This window comes from Bubalus kerabau, chromosome 1, assembly GCF_029407905.1.
Source record: "Bubalus kerabau isolate K-KA32 ecotype Philippines breed swamp buffalo chromosome 1, PCC_UOA_SB_1v2, whole genome shotgun sequence".
NCBI classification, from domain to species: domain Eukaryota; kingdom Metazoa; phylum Chordata; class Mammalia; order Artiodactyla; family Bovidae; genus Bubalus; species Bubalus kerabau.
Window position 1 is genome coordinate 109,375,322 of NC_073624.1, and position 16,050 is coordinate 109,391,371.

Sequence of the window (16,050 nt, forward strand, 5' to 3'; positions counted from 1 at the left end):
CCAATACAATATTGTAAAGTAACATAATAATATTAATAAATAAAAATTTAAAAAATAAGATTAATATTTTTCATCCAATACAGTATACTAACACATATATATGGAATTTAGAAAGATGGTAACAACAACCCTGTATACGAGACAGCAAAAGAGACACTGATGTATAGAACAGTCTTTTGGACTCTGTGGGAGAGGGAGAGGGTGGGATGATTTGGGAGAATGGCATTGAAACATGTACAATATCATATATAAAATGAGCCGCCAGTCCAGGTTTGATGCACGATACTGGATGCTTGGGGCTGGTGCACTGGGACGACCCATAGGGATGATATGCGGAGGGAGGAGGGAGGAGGGTTCAGGATGGGGAACACATGTATACCTGTGGCAGATTAATTTTGATATATGGCAAAACCAATACAATATTGTAAAGTTAAATAAAATAAAATTTTTTAAAAATATATTTTTCATTCTTTTAATGAACTCATTTAGGATAAAACCAGATATTTTGGAATATTTATTGTGTATTTCTCCTTATAGGTTACTAATGTATAAAATATATAAATGTGGATAAATCTATATATTTAGATGCATTTACTTTATAGTTTATTGGAATGCATTTATTCAATAAGAGAAAAATTACTCCAAACTGCAAATTAAGAACTGAAGCCTCACTGAAAAATAAAAATTCCATTTGCCTCCACAGGTCACTCATTTTGTATTCACAAGTCAATCATTCTCTTTGCTTGAGTAAATTTGTTTTCAAAACTAAGTATTTAATATGCAGTACACCTTTCACTATATGTAAGGTCAAATAATCATAAAACTTTAGAATCTGAAAGTAAAATATTTCATTTTCCAAATCCTTCAATCTACTACTAAAGAAATAAGCATTCATAAAACAGACAAAAATATTCTTGTGACCTATAACCCTCTGGTTTTCCCCTTGTCTATAATTTTGTTTCATGCTAGAAAGTATAGCAGCTACATCAAAAACAGGATGGTTTGGGTAGGCAATTGCTTAGAAAGGGTTTATGGGAAATGGGCTAACTGGAATCCTATCTGAACTTGAACAAATACCACTTTGCAGGTATCATTGAATCTACTAAGCTGAGCTTGAACATGTCAGAACCACATAAAATATGTGGAATGAAAGTCAATTTGGAACATTGGCCATCTGTTGGCTATTCCTTTTACACAGTGTCTAGCAACTTTTGCCAAGAAGTCACAGTCATAGTAAATAGGATATGCTGAGCTCAAGGGAAACATTGATTAAAGAAGTAATATTAATCTATAATAGTCTACTTAGAGATTCAAACACATCTAAACAATGAAATAAAAACTTCACATATTTTTATTTATATGTAAGAAAATGCAGCATAGTAGAAGAGCTTACTGCTGAGACATTCCCTGCTTAGAGTCGACCTCAAGAGAAGATTCTAAAATGCTATGTTTGAGGTAAATTGGGCAGTACTATTCTTATCATTAACTTATTCACTTTTGGTACTAAGAGTTTTGATTAAGAGTGACACATACTCCTTTACAATGTTCAAGATTTGGACAGAATGAGAATCATGCCAGTAATTGAGACTGATTGTACAAGTTAATGCCAAACTGCAGCCTTTTTATACACAACGCTAAGTGTAGGAGAGAGGAGGAGGGGAAAGTTAACAACTGATTTTCTTACTCTCCTTGACAAACAAAAGGAAATCCCTAAACGCAGCCATTCACATAGTCCCGGATATGCAACATGCATACTAACTGAACTTTATACTCTGTAAGCTTCGAAGCTACATATTTAGATTTGACTACCAAGAAAAAGCACACAAACCCTTTCTGAAATTGCTTCTTTCTTTACCAATTAACAAGCCACATTAGTCAAACTAGTCAAACCATCTGCCAATATGGACGGCTCCCAATCTACTCTATCAGAGCACTGCCAAACTTGTTTCTCATTTGCTTCTCCTCTTGATTCTTACTACATTTTAATGAGGTTAAAGGTAGAAAAATAATCATTCACACTTATACAACCAGCTCATTCTTATCATTCAAAAGAATAAGTCAATAGAGAAATCCTAGTGAAAACACTAATGAGTAACAGGAGTCAACCCTAAATTGAAAAATAAGAGGCAGAATTGAGAAAAAAAATCAGATTTCATTAATATCTTAACATAAACTCATGAGTAAATTTTAACTATCTATTAGCCTTTTTCAGTGTTCTAATGATATATGAATATTTAAGAATGTAAATAATAAACATGATACATAATCATTGAAAATAAGGTAGTTGGCAGTTCCCCAGCCAGAAGTGATCAGATAAAATAAAAAAGAGAAATCATAGGTATACATCAAGTAAATCTGCTCATTGTATTACAAAAATTTCAAAGGATATGTACATGCCTTGTAACTTCTGTAACATCAGCCTGAGAACATTCATGAGGAAGATTGTGTAAGCCACCATGCCTGCATCAGTTATTACCAGCTTGATATCCAGATATTAGGATGGAAAAACCACATCAGCACTAACCTAGTCCCCTGAGACAATAAAAAAGGACATTAGCATAGACTATCCTCTTAGGCTTCTTCCATTTCAAACTTACTACAGCACCACCTGAGAACGTTACATACAAAAGCCCAAGAATTTGGCTATCTTATTTTGTGTTTCATCAGGATGCCAAGTCATTGCTGCTTTGTTTTCTTAGAATTTTTTTTAAAAATCACTAGCAAACATTATTTATAAAAACACACCAACTACAATAGTACTCAGATAAGCTCTAACTTGTATAGGACACAAAGTTTCACTCTACTGTGTACAGAGAATAGGAACAATACTAAAGACACTAAATCCTGAAGATTTCATGAGAAGAACAAGGCACACCTGTGGAGGGAGACATTTTAGGAGCTTGCAGAAACTCAGGGAAAACTCCACAGGGACTACAAGGTAGAAGAGTATGCAGTTGTTTAAAGAACAAGAAGGACTAGGGCAAATTAAGAAGTGAAATTTAAGAGTGAAATCCATGCAGGAAGATGGTGTAGAATGTTTCAGAAATGTGTTTGGAAGAGAACAAAAAACCAGCCTCTCTAGAGAAGAAAATAGTAGAGAATTAGGTAAAAGGCAGGGTAGAGGCATACAGAGTTCATGTTCAGTATTTAGAGGTTTGTTTTTAACCCACATTTCCAAACCTTAGTTTCAGTATCAACAAGCAAATAATCTAAATTCCTAGACATGGATGTGAGGGTGGGGAAATAATCTGAACAACTGCAACAAAACCTAAGAGACAGTCAAGAAGTGGGTTCACTCCAGGAAATTTTTATCACCTTTCCTAGCTTATAGGTCAACAGTAGGAAATATTTCTAGGCATTGGGAACAATTGCAGGATTTTAAGCACAGTGACAATTTAAATGATGCATTAAAATTCTTATTCATATATGTTATATCACTTAATCTCTCAGGAAAGAATGGTACAGGCAAAGCAGTGTTATGGAAAATTTATCTGGGTAGAACTTTAAAAATCTATTAGAAAAAGTAGGAGATACATTAGAAGGCTATTACTTAGAACAACAACAACAAAAAGAAAATCACTAAGAAGATTGTGAAGGAAGAAATCTGGTACACTTCAGAGAAATTAAGAAATTTAAAGTTACCTTCAGAACCGGAGCATAAATTCAGCCAAATTGAGGAGCATGGTGGACTTAACATTGACTTCCTAAAGAGAGGGTTAATACACACCTCTTGCTTAGCTTTCCACTGATCCGGAAGATAAAAATACAAAGAAATTCCAAACCATTAGGCTCAGAAACAGGTACCTTCAGGTCTGAAGAGGAAAAGAAAGCAGATGCTATAAGCCAAACAAGGTATTAAGCCAATGCTTCTCAAAACTACTGTTAGCATGACCTGAGAACTATTAGCTATTGAGATCACTGAGCTCTCTGCCTCGTCTACTAAACTACTTACTCCTGAGGTAGAGACTGAGTCTGTGTTTTAACAAGCTCTCCAGGTGAGTCTGATCTACGCCCAAGTTTAAGAGCCAGTGGTACAGTTAATGTTATCAAGGAACAAAATTACTGAATTCAGCTCAAGAGCGGCTTCTTGACAAAAGAAATCTAGTCAAAAATCTAATTGGTTCATTCCAGGGGGTAATTAAGTACTTCAGCTTGCACATGTCCAAATCACGTGATCTTGTTAGAAATGATGCCCCTGAAAATGCACAGAAGCATAAATTGAACACAAAAATCAAAGTCAATAGTATTTTATAAGACCAAATCAAATTGATTTTTCATTTAGCTCTCTTTGGAACTGCCCAATGCTAGCTCCTCCTCCTATGCACACAATCTGCTTTATTAAATGATAGAACTTAAAAACCCAGGGAAAGGAAGGTATTTGATAAAGTTTTGTTCTTTTATAACATGTAGTAATATGTTCCTGCAGATTCATATTCAACTGAAGAATATATTCTATAATAGTTAATTTAATAATATATTTTATTACTATTATATTCAGAATTGCTCCTCTCCTAGTTTTTTTGTTTTTTTTTTTTTCCAGCCCATGCCTGGTAAACTGTTTCTAAACTACTTAGACAAATGCAGTAGAAATAAAAATTTTAATAAACTTTTATCTCCCCCTAAAAAAAATAAAATAAAATAAAAATTTTAAAAGCCCATCTCATAGTACCTATGAATCTTTACTATGAGATGATCAATGTTATATTCTTAACTAAATATATAATTTTATTTCGAAGTGTCAATTGTTCTAGTTTCCCCATAGAACAGCCTTTCCAAAAGGGGAAAAAAAGGGAGCGAGAGAAGATAAAGTCATTAAAGCTTTGATCTCTTACTTATTTCACTCAGTTTCAAAGTCAGGCTAGTTATAAAAGTTCTAGACATGCCACATTATGTTTTATTTCTGCATTATTACTTTACTTTTATATAGAATTTGGGAATCATATCAAAGGAAATATTTTAAATCATTCCAGACTCTAGGTTAGTACGATGCAGCTTGTATTTATTTATGAAATTTCCCATCCTATAACTATTCAAGTTTCATTAAATTTGGTGATCTGAAAAAGAAGGCTCAGTTACCAAATACACCCAAATTGTGAAAGTTTATATAAAAAGATTTATCCTTCTGCTCTGAGCTAATTGTTTGGTTTATGGAGATCCCCATAAAATTAGTCAAATAAAATTTGTCCTTAAATAGTGTGTTTTCAAGCTCTTTTGTTGGGAGCAGAGATGCTCAGAAATCCCTTCATGAAAAATCATCCTTTTATTGGCAAGTAAATTCCTCTGTTGTCAATTCAAAGCTTTGCTCTATCTTTGGATTAGATCTTTTAGCTTCTACAAAAAAAGATGGAAAACATTTATTAACGTTACAATTGTTTTCCCATATAGCCATCAAAACTTAAGAAGACTTCAAAATGTGTTTTTGTTGTTTAGCCGCTGCTGCTGCTGCTGCTAAGTCACTTCAGTCGTGTCCGACTCTGTGCAACCCCATAGACGGCAGCCCACCAGGCTCCCCTGTCCCTGGGATTCTCTAGGCAAGAACACTGGAGTGGGTTGCCATTTCCTTCTCCAATGCATGAAAGTGAAAAGTGAAAGTGAAGTCGCTCAGTCGTGTCCGACTCCTAGCGATCCCATGGACTGCAGCCCACCAGGCCCCTCTGTCCATGGGATTTTCCAGGCAAGATTACTGGAGTGGGGTGCCATTGCCTTCTCCGGTTTAGTCGCTAGTCATGTCCAACTCTCTGCGACCCTGCAGACTGCAGCACATCAGAATCCTCTGTCTTCCACTATCTTCTGGAGTTTGCTCAAATTTATGTCCCTTGAGTCTGTGATGTTATCTAACCAAAATGTGTAGATGGCACTAAAATGATATTTGTGCTTTCCTGATAGGACAGGGTTATTAAAATGGTTTACATATAGAGAACATTATTACAGTCATTCAATTATATTATAAGTTTGTTATGCACATAAACAGTGGAAAGGAAAAATGAGATTTTAGAACTCCAGATTTCTGTAGTACACAGCCATATTGAGTAGCTGAACCTTGCTATTATACAAGTGATGTAGACGTCTAAGGAACAGCCATATTTTCATTTAAAATCATGTCAAATTTAAAACTGTTACATCAGTATAGTTCTCTCAGACTCATACTTACCAAATTTATGATTTCCCCCATTCTAATTCTAGAGGGAAAGTTAGAAGCCTTAAAAAAGCATTGTTTCCAACATTTAAAATTTAATATCTTTTTATCCTCCTTCCTTTCCAACAAAAGAAGAAGAGAGGTCAAATAACTGAGTTTTCCAAATTAGAAACACACACATGCATATATGTAGGAGCCAGGACATATATCACTTCAAACATTCAAGTATGCAAGGATACCAGGCAATATTCAATGGCATTATGTTAAGTAATAAATGAGTGATAGATAATCTCTGAATCTGGATGGCAAGACTAAGTATTATCAAATTCTCCCCATTAAATTTTATATATTTTACAAATCCACCTAATTACAATTAAAATCCAAGGAGATTCTCTTATAGAACTTAGTAAGATGATGTTTGTGCATAGCTGTACTAGATAATATGGGACAATACACCAGATACAGGAAAAAGACAACAACCCTATTTAAAATTGAGAAAATTAAACAGAGAGCAATTAGCAGAAAAAGAAATAAATAGATCCCTTGACTTGTCAGTGATCAGAGAATTGTACATTAAAATAATAATGGAATATCATTTTTCCATCCAATTGTTCAAAAGAAAAAAAAAATCCCCAATACCTGATCCTAATAGAGGTATCGTGAAATAAGGTAGTGTTCCACAGTAGTACCTATCAAACTCTAAAATATTTACAAGTTTTGATAAAACAAATTTTTACTAAGAATCCATCCTTCAGAAATATTTAAACAGAAAGCAGAATATAATAGTATATTCAAGACAACATTTTCACAGCAAAGCATCAGAATCATAAAATCCCATGTTTGACATGGGATGAGAATGTGCTAACAATATATAGATTGTTTGTATTACATTTTCAAAAAGAAATATTATGTGCATATATGTAATGATATGCAGGCTATTAAAAATTTTAAAAATGTGATGGAAAAAATCTGAAAGGATGTTAACAATAATGTAATCACAATCATAAATATAACCAATACTGAATAATCACTATATGCCAGGTACTGTGTTATGTATTTTTATAAACTATCTTGGTTAGTCCTCTTATCAACCATGTAACTATGTGGTACTATTTCACAAATATTAAACCTGAAGATAAACATCAAAGTTTCAAAAATATTACATGGTGGAGTGGAAATAGGGAAGAGGGTGGCTACTCAAGTGAAGGTAGATTTATAGTTTTCACTATTATGTCATTGGAATTTTAAAGAAACCATGCATATGTTAGTTTACTAATTAAAAATAAAATTTAAAAAATAGTTATACTACAACAGAGAACATGTTAAATACTATAAGCCATAACATGGTAATAAGGTTTCACAGAGAGACAAAATTCTGATTGAAAAATATCATTTATGAAGGAAGCAACACTTGAGATAGGCCCTGAAAGATGGGTAGTTCAAAAGGTAGAGAGTACTTCCACAGAGCCTCTAAAGGAACGACAGAAGGGCAAAAAAAGAAAGTACAAAATGAATCCAGGAAATAGCAAAGAACTGCTTAATGGGTTCTGAAAAAGTATTTAACAGAATAGCAAGAGAGAGAAGAGCTTTAGGAGGGCTTGTGTGTGTGTGTTAGTCGCTCAGTCGTGTCCGACTCTTTGCGACCCCACAGACTATAACCCACCAGACTTCTCTGTCCATGAAATTCTCTAGGCAAGAATACTGGAGTGGATTGCCATTCACTTCTCCAGAGAGGGGAGGGCTTAAATGAATATTACATGTCTGAGAAACAACGAAGCAGAGTAGGAGATAAAGCTGAAGAGCCAAGAGTGTTTAAAGCATTTTGCTTTACTTAAGAAATGACTAGAAAGTCAACCCTTTGGATTAAATTAACACAGAGATTCTTCAAAGAGGCAATTCCCAACCTATGGGCCACAGATACTTGGAATTAGGCAAGCTTTATGCAGGAGGTTCACAAATCCGCATACTTACTAAATTTTTTAAAAATGTCTATAGTATAAGGTCTTGAATTTTCAAAGTGGGCCTGCTTCCAGGCTGGCTGCCACAATAGAAAAGGTGATGGGGTCAGTTTCTTCTTTTTTTTTTTTTTTCCATCTGAAGCTCTCATTTCTGCTTTCCCATACCATGGGCCGTTTCTAGGTCCTGAGGATTGAAACAGGGGAAGAAAAAGATGCAAAGGACAAGAAAACCTCCCTTGACTGACACAGATATAATTTGGTGTTAGTTTCCCTTAGGCTGGCCAGTTCAAACAAAAACAAAAATAAAAAACATTCTTTTTACAGGAGATTATTTACGGTTCGAGTCCTTCCATTGCTGGGGACTCACTAGCAGTGTCCTTAGCCAAGGCTCCTCATGCTGTGGGTGAATGCTCTTTGTTCAAGAAACTCTATAAAAAAGCTTTTATTTGGGAGTTACCTTATTCCTCTTGAACAAAAGCTTACATTTTTTCCTGGAAAATGGATCATCCTTGGCCTGAAATAGCTCTGGGCATACAAAGTATTTCAAAAGCTACCATGTCTCATTCTATTATACAGGTTGCTCTCTGGCTACCATCTCTTGCCTCTTGGCTTTCTCAGGTATGGATATAAAACTATCTTCATTCAGCCAACTGGAGACATAGGTGAAGTTCTTCAATTTGTCTCCTTGAAGACTCACCTCTAGGCTCATTTAAGGAGGAAACCACCTCTTCAAGGCAGAAGAAGGGATCAACAGCATATTAGCATTCTTTCCATAGAACCACTCCCTTGACACACACACACACCCCCACCAAATTTGGACAGCTCTATGCCAACTCTTTAATATACTTGAACTAGGTAAGGAGATGAGGATTACAAAGCATATATTGGACCATCTCTCCATCCTCCTTTGCAAGCCCTGATGAGATTCCATCCTTGCTTGGGAATGAAGAGATATTTGGCAGAAAAAGTCTTGGAACTTCTAGAAACTAATGTTGAGTCCTAATTTAACATCCAGTTACAGACCTAAGTAATCTAGAAGTCTGAAATTAAACCTAGAAAAATTAAAATTGCATTCTCTGTGTTGTTTCTTGTCTCCTCCATACCTCTGCACATGTTGTTCTTTCTACATAAGTTAATGAGCCTTAACAAATGTATACTCTGTGTAACTACCATGCCAATCAAAATATACAACATTCACTTTGCACTAGAAAATTCTCTCCTGCTCCTTAGCAATGAATTTTCCACCCTAATACCACTTTGCTGCTGCTGCTGCTAAGTTGCTTCAGTTGTGTCTGACTCTGTGCAACCCCATAGACGGCAGCCCACCAGGCTCCCCCGTCCCTGGGATTCTCCAGGCAAGAACACTGGAGTGGGTTGCCATTTTCTTCTCCAATGCATGAAAGTGAAAAGTGAAAGTGAAGTCGCTCAGTTGTGTCCGACTCTTAGCGACCACATGGACTGCAGTACACCAGGCTCCTCCATCCATGGGATGTTCCAGGCAAGAGTACTAGAGTGGGTTACCAGTGCCTTCTCCAATACCACCTTAGGTTACCACTATTTTGAATTCTATCTCTATAGGTTAGTTTTGCCTGTTTCTGAACTTCATATAAATAAACTCATACAGCAAGGGTTGGCAAACTATAGCTCATGGGCCAAACCAACCTTGACACCTAGTTTTGAAAGTAAAGTCTTAGAACATAGCCCCATTTTCATCTTGTTTATTACTGATTTCATGCTATCATGGCACAGCAGAGGAGTTGTGACAGAGACTATATGGCTCAGAAAACCTAGAGGATTTACAAACTCTACAGAAAAAGTTTGCCAAACCTTATCATACAACATTAACTCTTTGTGTCTGGCTTCTGCCCCTAAGCTTTTTTAAGATTTATCCATGTTGTTACATATCTCTATGTTTTTTTCAATTAATCATCCCTTCTTATTGCTGAGTAGTATTCCACTGTGTGAATATAATAATTTGTTTATCAAATCCTTTGTGGATTAAAATTTGTAAAATTCTTGGTTATTAAAAATAATTGATCTAATACAATGTATATATTACAAATAATACAAAGAGTGCCATAATATAAACAGAATGGCTTTTTTAAAGCACTGTTGTTGTTCAGACATTTAGTCATGTATGACTCTGTGACCCCATGGACTCCAGCATGCCAGGCTTCCCCATACTTCACTATCTCCCAGAATTTGCTCAAACTCATATCCATTGAATTGATGATGCCATCCAACCATCTCATCTTCTGACATTCCCTTCTCCTCCTGCCCTCAATCTTTTCCAGCATCAGGGTCTCGTCCAATGAGTCATCTCTTTGCATCAGATGGCCAAAGTATTGAAGCTTCAGCTTTAGCATCAGTTCAATGACTATTCAAAGAATAAATACACTTAATTTTGCCAAAGCCCAATTTATCATTTTTTAATGTTTACTGCTTTATGTGACCAAAGGAATCTGCCTACTCCAAGGTTATAAAGAATTTCTACTATTTTATACAAATATATTTATTTTGGTTTTACATTTATGTCTATAGCCCATAGTGAACGTATTATATGTAAAGCACTAAGTCAGGTTATAGTTTTCTTTTTTTTCAATGCAGATATTTAGTTGTCTCAGTATCACTTGTTGAAAATTATCATTTCTCACAAAGGCTTCCCTTGGTAACTTTGTTGAAAATCAACTAATATACTATGTGTAGTTCTATTTCTGGAATCTCTCTTCTATTCCATCAATTTATAAGTCAAGCAAAAAAATTACTCATTTTTTCCCTTTGTAAAAATTGTTTTAGCTATTCTAGGTCCTTAGCATTTTCATGTAAATTTTAAATTATTGTTCAAATTTAAACAAAAAGGACAAAAGGGATCTGCTGGAATTTTGATTGCTATTCCCTTGACTCTTCAGATGAATTGAGAGACTGGACATCTTGATAATGTTGAGGTTTCCAATCTATGAATTTGGTATATCTCTTCACTTGTTTGCATTTTCTTTCATTTCCCTAGGTAATGTTTAGTTTTCAGTTCACAGGTCTTGAACATCTTTTGTTTGCTTGCATATATTTTACACTTTTTATTTTATTGGAAATGCCTCTCTATTTTTATTTTGTTTTTTGTTTCTTAGTTGCAGAATTTAAAAATACTATCATTTTTATATTGATCTTCTATCATGTGAATTCACTAATTTGACTTCTTAATTCCATCTGTATTTTAGAAATGTCTTGTGATGTTCTACAGAGATAATGTTCTGTTTATATAGAAAGTTTTAATTATTCCATTCCAATATTTATGTCTCTTTTTTCCTTTGCATTCCTGGAGTAGCTAGACAATTTTATTATATCATTATTTGTCCTCCAAGTTATCCATTGTGCATTTTATTGAAAATACAGGTCACTCTTTTTCCAGATTCCTGTTTCCTCCCTAGCCAACAATAAAAGAAATGATATATATTTTTGGCTCTGGGTTTGGGCAGTACATCACTTCTAGTATCAATTTCCCTGTGAGTCAAGTATGCTACAATTACAAACAACTCCAACCTCTCAGTGACTGACTACAAATATTTTTTTGTTCATGTTATACAAGAGCTGCTGGTTACCTGAAACTCTATTCCAGCTGTGGTTCAATTACATGTATTCTTTATCCTGATCCAGGTTGAAAGAGTAGTTTCAATTTGGCAAATACCCATTTCAGTATCCTGTACTATCCATCTTGTTAAGCTTAAAACTGTTTTCCAGAATCTATTTCCCTCTAAAACTTCATGTTAGAGTTGATCATAAGATGATTTTGCTTTATATACACAAGGCAGAAGTGAACCAGTGACCATTATTGCCTGAAGAACATCAGAGTAAGATATCATGATGAACAGATGAGAAAGTCAAAAGTTTATGGACTCAATACAGGTAAAACTAGTTACACATAGTCTGGGTGCACTGTAATTTAGTCTCGTTCTTTTTTGCTCTGCATTTAAGTATCTTTTTTGAATGCTATCTTATTGACAAATAGTGGTGTCAGGAATACTAGATCACCTTACCTGTCTCCTAAGAAATGTGTATGCAGGTCAAGAAGCAACAATTAGAACCAGGCACGGAATAAGGACTAGTTGAAAATCAGGAAAGGAGTACATCAAGGCTGTATATTGTCACCCTACTTATTTAACCTATATGCAGAGTACATTATGTGAAATGCCAGGCTGGATGATGCACAAGCTTGAATTAAGACTCCCAGGAGAAATACCAACAACCTCAGATATGCAGATGATACCACTCTAATGGCAGAAAGCAAAGAGAAACTAAAGAGCCTCTAAATGAGGGTGAAAAAGGAGAGTAAAAAAGCTGGCTGATTCATTTTGATATTTGGCAAAACTAATACAATTATGTAAAGTTTAAAATAAAATAAAAATAAAAAAAATAAAAAAAAGCTGGCTTAGAGCTCAACATTCAAAAACCTAAGACCATAGCATCCAGTCCATCAATTCATGGCACATAGATGGGGAAAAAGTAGTAACAGTAACAGATTTTATTTTCTTGGTCTCCTAAATCGCTTGCTCCTTGGAAGAAAAGCTATGACCAACCTAGATAGCATATTAAAAAGCAGAGACACTACTTTACCAACAAAGGCCCATCTAGTCAAAGTTATGGTTTTTCTAATAGTCATGTATGGATATGAAAGTTGGACCATAAAGAAGACTGAGTGATGAATAATTGATGCTTTCAAATTGTGGTGCTGAAGAAGACTCTTGAGAGTCCCTTCAACAGCAAGGAGATCAAACCAGTCAATCCTAAAGGAAATCAACCCTGAATATTCATTGGAAGGACTGATGCTAAGGCTGCAATACTTTGGCCACCTGATGCGAAGAGTAGGCTCATTGGAAAAGATGCTAATCCTGGGAAAGAGTAACAGCGGGAGGAGAAAGGGAAAACAGAGGATGAGTTGGTTGGATGGCATCACTGACTCAATGGACATGAGTTTGAGTAAACTCAGGGATAGTGAAGGACAGGGAAGCTTTGCATGTTACAGTCCATGGGGTCGCAAAGAGTCATACACGACTTAGCAACTGAATAACTCACCAGTAAATGTTTGGCTATCAGTGCACATAGCAAAATACCTCCTCACAAACTTTTCTTTCTTTGCTTAACTTCTGAGATTCATTAATGATTTCTCTGATATTCAAATTCTCTGTCTATATCTTCTTCACCTGTTTTGACATGTAAGTTCTAATTCTCAAAATAAATTCCTCATCCTATAAAACTCATCATAATTGTTCCCCTTGTAATTCCTGACTGATACACCCATTTTCTGACACACAGGACATTTAAAGTAATCTCTTGGACATGGCACAGATCATCACTCTTCATATACCATTGGCATTGGCCAAAACATGTTACATTGGCCACATAGATCATTGATATGAATAGGAACATGAAGGTATAAACATTTGTCAAAATAATATAATCTACCATTATTATGTATCCTTGAAGCAAGCACTAGGGTATATGTTTGGAATAACCATTGAGAGCCCCCAGAAATGTTTGAGGATGGACACAAACTTATTCAAATTACATGACTGACTATATGGAAAGGATATTTTGCACAGACAACTCAAGATATAGCTATAAGAGAACCAAGGAAACCGGTAAGTAGTGATTCACGGGTGTTCATGATAAACTGGCAGCAAAGTAAGTAATTGTTCATATTAAAGTTTCAACTATCCTTAAATAATCTTTCCATATTCCTTTTTAAAAATCCAAAATCAAAGAACTCCTTGGAGTGATGTTAGCAACAAAGCCAAATAAAACATCTCTCATTTGTACCCCTTCCTCAACAATAATTTGGCATCCACCCACAGTACCTTTATAGGAGCTATGGGATTGAACACAAGATGCCACAAGACCCATAAAAAGTCTTTCCCATCCATGTACTGGGTAAGAGGATACAGATCTCAGTACTAGCCATGGATCCTGCAGTGTCCTGTGAACTGGCTCCAGCGCCTCTCAACCACAGTCCAGGAGATTTTGGAGAACACTATCTTAGACAATCACTCACAGACAAAAGAGCTTTTGTGGAAGTAAAACTTTCCAGTGGAGAAGTTCCAGAAGACCACTGGAGGGTAAAAAAAAAAAAAAAAAAAATACAAATTTTGACACATTAAAGACAGAAACAGGAAGAGTTTGATTTTATCTGAATTATCCTCTCCCCCAACATGGTACTGCTCAGTGCCAAGCGAGATCATCTCAGTCTATGATTCTCCTACAGGGAAAAGTAAAAGTGTGTGAGTGAGCCCCTGGCTTCCCCAGCTGTACAGAATGCAGCCAAAGAAGCCCATTACTCTCTCACCTCATCCATGACTTATACAACTGGGGAGTGAAAAGAGACTGAGACAGCAGATAGAATCTTCAGAAGGTGTTAAAGGGACATGGATCTTACCAATTATGCTCTGACTGTATGAATAAGCCTGCTTATGAGCCACTGTGGATGCCTTGTACATAGACCCCAAACCAGCCAATTGTCACCTCTAGTGCTCTACACGATTTACTCACATATATCCCCATCCTGTAGCCAGCTCTTGTACATACTCCCAACAGCAATGACAGAAAGCTTTGACAGACAGCTAGTGAGCATTTGCAGAAATTCTGCCAGAATCTCTGGATCAGGGAAAACCAGCAAATTTGAGCTTTACTTCTGACCTTGGAAAACTAAAAGGAAGACTGTCAGCACCCAGGCTGATGCTTTGCAGAATCAAGAAAAGTCATAATCTTAAGAATTTTGTCACAAGAGTGAGCAAGAAACATCAAGCAGGCATATCCACAGAAGTTCTGAGAAAGCCTCAGAATTTCTAGTGGCTGATAGAAGGTATTTCTTTTCCAAAATAAGTTGATAGAGACTAGGAGAGATGATTGCTACTTCAAATGTGAAGACAGCAACACAAACCCTCAAGAAAAATGAAAAATCAAAGAATGAACACACCACCAAAAGATCACAGTAGTCCTCTAATAACTGACCACAAAGCCATGGAGATATACAGTTTACTCAATAAAGAATTCAAAATACCTGATTTAAGGAAAGTAAAGGAGATCAGTCCTGGGTGTTCACTGGAAGGACTGATGTTGAAGCTGAAACTCCAATACTTTGGCCACCTGATGCAAAGAGTTGACTCCTTTGAAAAGACCCTGATGCTGGGAAAGATTGAGGGCAAGAGGAGAAGGGGACAACAGAGGATGAGATGGTTGGATGGCATCACTGACTTAATGGACATTGGTTTGGGTGGACTCTGGGAGTTGGTGATGGACAGGGAGGCCTGGCGTGCTGCGATTCATGGGGTTGCAAAGAGTCAGACATGACTGAGCGACTGAACTGAACTGAATGAACATCACAATTCCTAATTTCAAACTATACCATGAAGCTGTAATAATCAAAACAGTATGATACTGGCATAAAAATAAAAACATAAATCAATGGAATAGAACCAGCAGCCCAGAAATAAATCCTCCCATATACGGTCAACTTGACAAGGGAGCCAAGAATATAGTGAAAAAAAAAAAAAATACCCAATCAAAAGACATTCAGTGTCCTAATTATCCATCAACAAGTGAATGGATAAAGGCAATGTGGTGTGTGTGTATGTGTGTGTGTGTATATATAATGGAGTATTACTTGGCCATTAAAAAGAAATAATACCATTTGTACCAACACAGATGGACTGGAGATTATCATACTGAGTCAAGTCAGACAGAGAAAGATCAATATCATATGATATTGTTTATAGATAGAATCTTTAAAAATGGAAAAAAAGAACTTATTTATAAAACAAATACACAGACTTAGAGAATGAACTTATAGTTACCAGGGGGAGAGTGTTGTGGGGGAAGAATAGATTAGGAATTTGGGATTGACATGTACACACTTGCTGTATTTAAAATAGAAAACCAACAGGGACCTACTATAAAAATAAATTTTAA

At 35.7% G+C, this 16,050-nt stretch overlaps 1 protein-coding gene across 1 annotated transcript in view; it reads right to left on the bottom strand.

Moving 5' to 3' along the window:
- LOC129655762 (uncharacterized) overlaps window positions 1-3,855 on the bottom strand; it is a 30,935-nt gene extending 27,080 nt beyond the window's left edge. The window contains exon 1 of the mRNA XM_055586594.1: window positions 3,728-3,855. The gene's annotated coding sequence lies outside the window, so the exon portion shown is untranslated. The remainder of the gene's footprint in view (window positions 1-3,727) is intronic.
- Window positions 3,856-16,050: the final 12,195 nt, after the last annotated feature.